Source organism: Humulus lupulus, chromosome 5 (genome assembly GCF_963169125.1).
Source record: "Humulus lupulus chromosome 5, drHumLupu1.1, whole genome shotgun sequence".
Taxonomy (NCBI): domain Eukaryota; kingdom Viridiplantae; phylum Streptophyta; class Magnoliopsida; order Rosales; family Cannabaceae; genus Humulus; species Humulus lupulus.
The window spans coordinates 72823378-72829128 of NC_084797.1; the positions used below are offsets into that span (position 1 = coordinate 72823378).

Consider the following 5751-nt stretch of genomic DNA (forward strand, 5'->3'; position numbering starts at 1 on the left):
AATCTAAGGAGAGAAATCTCCGAGTTTTTTCAAAAAAATAATGAAGAATTTTATGAATGTTGGGAAAAATTTAAAGATTTATTATTAAAATGTCCTCATCATGGTTTTGAAAAATGGAGACTTGTAAAATATTTTTATGATGGTTTTGACTCCCTCTAATCGTCAAATGATTCAATCTATGCATACCAGGATTTTTTTTAAATTTCAAGGACAAGAGGCTTGGGACGCCCTTGAAGATTTATCTGTCAATTCACAACAATGGAATTTTTTTGATCCTAGGTCTAGGTCAACTAATTCACCAAAAAGAGGAGGAAGGTATAAAGTAAAAGAGGAATTAGACTTAAGAACATTCTTAGACAAATTAGCGAGAAAAGTAGAAGCTTTAGCCATAAGCCAAACTATAAATTCTCGAACACATCCAAGGAAAGATGTTTGTTCTATATGTTATAATCCTTGCCATAATGCCCAATCATGTCTTTCCTACCAAGAAGCCTTCTCTGAGGAGGCCAATGCTCTTCATGCTTATGGGAAACCAAATGATAGCCCATTTTCATCCACTTATAATCCAAATTGGAGAAACCATCCAAACTTTTCATGGAGACAAAACCAACCTCAAATGAATCAAGGGCACCAATACAACACGCAAAACCAAAGTCATGCCCCACAAAATCAACCATATCCTCAACAAAGGAAACCTTCCTTAGAAGATACTTTACAAAAATTTATGCAATCCACTCAACAAATCCTACAAAATCAGTCTCAATCAATTACCAAACTCAAGACACAAGTAGGATAACTCGCCATTGCTTTAGCTAATAGAGAAAAAGGAACATTCCCTAGTCAACCTATCCCTAATCCAAAAAGTCAATATGGGATAGGAAAGTATAGTCATAATGGAGAAGTCAAATCAATTTCAACTCTTAGGTCCGGAAAGAACATTGTCAAACCCGATTACATAGCCGAGGTTGAAAAAGAAAAAGAAAAAGAAAAGAGTCAGTCTTCTAGTTCTAATGCCAATGACTCTTCAAACAAGGAAAATCCAATCCATCCTTTCATTCCAAAAGCCCCATTCCCACAAAGATTACTTCCAATTAATAAAGGCGGCCAATATAATGACATCTTAGAAGTTTTCAAACAAGTTAGTGTTAGAAAAAACTTATACAGGATCTTTATTTATTTTCATGTAGATCTAAAATTAAACAAATTAATATGAGATAACCTAGAACATGTTTCTAAAATTGAATTCAAAGATAAACAAAGATAAGAATACTTACAGTATACGCAACGGAATGAAAGAGTCATTCCTTCAGTTTCTCCAACTCTTGTATCCTTTCTGTCGCAGAGTATTATCAAGAAACTGAACCATTCTTCTAATTTCTTCACAGTCTTCCAATGTATCCTTAGAATCACCTAGACTAGTGTGGGAAATTCTCAACACATGAGATAGATACAGAGAGAAGAATAGAAAATAACAAAGAGGCTTAGAAAAGGACTTGTGTTTAGAGAGAATCTAAAACTATTAGAAAATATTACCTGAGTCCCGAGCTCACCGAGCACTGATGTCCTGAGCACAGTCCTCTAACTTGAGCCTCGCCGAAACCCTAGTCACAACACAATAACCATATCCAACCATCAAGTTCTAATCCATTAAATAACTTCGAGCCATAACTCTAACCTCCGGGACCTTGAATTCTATCAATCCGGGTGATAAAATCCATCCTGAGCCTTAACCATTGAGTTCCCAAACCTAAACACCCTTAAAAACACAAACTAGCTCTAAGAGCCGCGACCCCACCCTCAAGCGTCGCGACTAGCCTCAAAACAGAGGCTAGCACTTCCCTACAACACACACGGGCCGCGGCGCGCACACCAAGCGCCGCGACACGCATGAGACTTCTCGGCCTCCCATGGTCGCACGCGCACACGGGCTGCAGCATGCCCATCCTAGGGCCGCGACCCTCCTCTCCAAACCCATAAATCTTCATCATTTTTCTATATTTTCCTTAAGTCAATTCACCCAAAACTTAGCTAACAATCCCAGGCAATCAACACAAACATTCTAGCTCATTATTAACATCAAAACCCATCAAAAAACCTGCTCCAAAACTCAACTAAAATACCCAAAAACAGATCAAACTTAACTAACATGCAAACTCTAACAAACCAACAGCAATTCTAAACATAACCTTTATAATTAAAGCTTACCCTTGCTGGTTAAAGCCTCAGAACCAATTCCCTATGTTCCAAGCTTCAAGCTTCCTTGAATCCCCAGCTGCAATCCCTTAGCTTCAAGTTAGTTTCCCCCAAGTTTTCCTTGAGTTTGTCTTAGAGAGTGAAAGAGAGAGGAAGATGAAAGCTTTCTTCAGCTGAGAAGGAAAGTGTATGCCGGTTTCTCCAAGTTTCCCAACTATTCCTCTACTTTGTTTTATTTAACTTAATCTATGTGGTTACCTCAAGGCTCAGGGTACCAAAATGTCCCCGAGGGCAAAATGGTAAATTTCCCCAATATTCCCTCCTAGACATTCTATCCTCAAATATATCTCCAAATATTTATTTTCATAACCCAATAATCCCATAACACACCTAGTACCCAAATTACCCCTCGAATCGCCCCGAGTCTGAATCTCAACCCTGTTGTGACTTTCTGGCTAACCGCTCCCCAGGACTGTCTCGGATCGTACTGCATAGACATATCACATATATATAGCATTTATCACATTTATGCCCCTAATATCCAGACGGGGCCCACATGCACATTTGACTCAACTAAACATGCATCATTATCATATATTCACATTAATTCATACATTAACATAATAATCCATTTATTGCCCTCCAGACACACTAATCAAGACCCTAAGCCTTATTAGCAAATTCGGGTCGTTACATCTGTCGTCTGTCTTGACTTCTCTCTAAGCACTCATTTTATAGACTCAATTAGGCCATTTAATTTAATTAAAAAATTAATAAAATAATAGCCAATTTGAAGCCCTAGGTCAAAATTATCATGGGCTTTAGGCCCGTGAAATTTCCCATTTGATTATAAGCACATTGGACTTAAAATCAAGACTTGTATTATTTTCTATTGATTTAATTATTTAAATCCTTTATCAAATTAATTATTTATAATTTGAACCTTGATTTAAAATTATTTATTAATTTATATACCAATTTATCTTAATTAATAAATATGCCCTAATTTCTCGTTTCTTCTCAAAATTACACAACTCTATGAAACTATCCAAAATTGACCTGGTCAACTTTGATAATTCTAATTGATAATTAAATCAATTAATTGAGACTATCTAGATGATTTTATCCAAGGTACAATGGGGACCATGGGCCTATGAAATCAAGCTCCAATAAGTTATCATAAATCTAACAAATAAATTTACTAACTTATTAATTCCTCATGACTCCACTATAGACTCGGAATTGCACTCTTGAATTCATAGAATGCTCTATAACAAATATAGAAATGCTATTAATTATCCATTGTTACAACCATAATTGTCACTCAATCCTCTATAGACGGTCTACGATGAGATAGGACTAAAATACAGTTTTACCCCTCATTGTATTTTATCCTTAAATCACTTAGTTCCTTGTAAATGATATTTCAGTAAACTAATTTAATTACTAAAATGAGATCTCTATCATTTAACACTTTGAACCAAAATAAAAGGAAACCATCGTTTCACTTCTTCATCAAAAGCTATAGATGTTCATATCTATGATTAACACTCCCACTCAATTATACTACCGAGTTCCCAAGATGTAAGTATGGGCTAGTCCGTAGGGTAAGCTGGTCATGAACAAGTCAAATAACTCAAATAATACAATCAGTTAGAATACTAACCACTCAGAATTGAGATTGAATTGACCTATGATCAACTATATGATATGACTAGAATAGAAAATAACAGTATGTTTACTTATCTTATCAACTGTCAATATCAGTCCAGTCCGATGAAACAAATACATTCGATCTTATCTACTTTGATAATGTTCTGGAAATAACATAACATTGTAATGTGTAAGTAGATCATATCATAGATTGGCAAGTCAGTGTAAATCTTGTGCACTGACTAATCTTAGGACTATCTTATCTTGAACATATAATCATATTTATATTCCACTGTGATTACGCCACTATAAATAATATTAGCTATATGCTCATTTAATAGAAGTTTATATTAAACAAATAATCATGAAAATAAACATATGTGAGCAAAGTGATTGACCAAGTCAAAAAATGATTTCTATTCTTTTATTGATAATAAAATGAGATTACAAAGAATTTGGGTTTTAATTAGGGCATAAGACCCCAACAAACTCCCACTTGCACTAATTGAAACTAATTCCTTAATTCTACTAATCCCATTTCCTTGATATGCTTATCAAATGTAGCTTCTGGTAGTGTCTTTGCAAACAGATCCGCAAGATTGTCTTCAGTTGTAATCTTCAAAACCTTCACATCTCCCATGACAACATATTCTCGAATAATGTGATACTTCCTTTCTATATGTTTACTCCTCTTGTGACTTCGAGGTTCTTTCGAATTGGCTATCGCTCCTGTATTGTCACAAAACAACATAAGTGGTTTATCCATTTCTGGAATAACACCAAGATTCGAATAGAACTTCTTTAGCCAGACTATTTTCTTAGCTGCTTCTGACGCGGCTATGTACTCAGCATCCATGGTGGAATCTGAGATTGCAGACTGCTTTACGCTTCTCCATATCACAGCTCCACCCCCAAGAGTAAACACCATTCCAGACGTAGACTTCCTGTCATCGACACCAGTCTAAAAATCTGAATCGGTGCAGCCTATAGGGTTCAGAACACCACCCTTGTAGACTAACATATAATCCTAGTCTGCTCAAATACTTCAAGATATGCTTAACTGCTATCCAATGTTCCGGTCCTGGGTTTGACTGATACCTGCTCACTACTCCCACTGCATAGCAGATATCTAGTCTAGTACACAACATAGCATACATTAGACTTCCAACTGCAGATGCATATGGAACTTTTCTCATTGCATCTTCCTCTTTAGGGGTCTGGGGAGACTGCTTCTTTGAAAGATGAATTCCATGGCGGGACGGTAGACGCCCTTTCTGGGAATTTTTCATTGAGAAATGTTCAAGCACTTTATCTATGTAAGTTGCTTGAGATAGAGCTAAAAGTTTGTTCTTTCTATCCTTGATGATTTGGATACCTAGAACATAAATTCCTACACCCAAATCCTTCATTTGGAATTGAGTGCTCAGCCAATTCTTCACATCTGATAATTTCTTAACATTGTTTCCAATGAGTAAGATATCATCTACATAAAGAACCAAGAATACCACTATTTGATTGTAATGACCCACTAATCTAGACTCTTGGACCATTATCAAACTATACATACAAATTCTTACTAAAACATACATTTGCGAAAATACCATAATTTACTATAAACTTGTAGAAACAAAGGTTACTTTCATAAAAATAAGTAGGATATGGGTACCCATTGTCTTTAAAACAAAAATAACTTAAAGTAAAAAGAGTTACATAGAAAATGCGGAAAATACATCTAAAACCATAAAAACATAAACAAGACTACATCCTCGAATCGAATAACGCTCAGCCCCCTTGACTCCATTCACCATCAATACACATCCTCTAAGCGTCACGAATCTTACCACCTCTAAAGCTTATTTTCCCGCACATAAAACAGAAAGGAATGAGCCTAATGCCCAGCAAGGA

General features: G+C 35.8%; 1 non-coding gene across 1 annotated transcript; it reads right to left on the reverse strand.

Annotated features, from left to right (window-relative positions):
• LOC133781006 (small nucleolar RNA R71) lies at positions 1-107 on the reverse strand. The gene has a single exon (XR_009869806.1). It is a non-coding gene; the product is annotated as a small nucleolar RNA R71 (small nucleolar RNA).
• Positions 108-5751: the final 5644 nt, after the last annotated feature.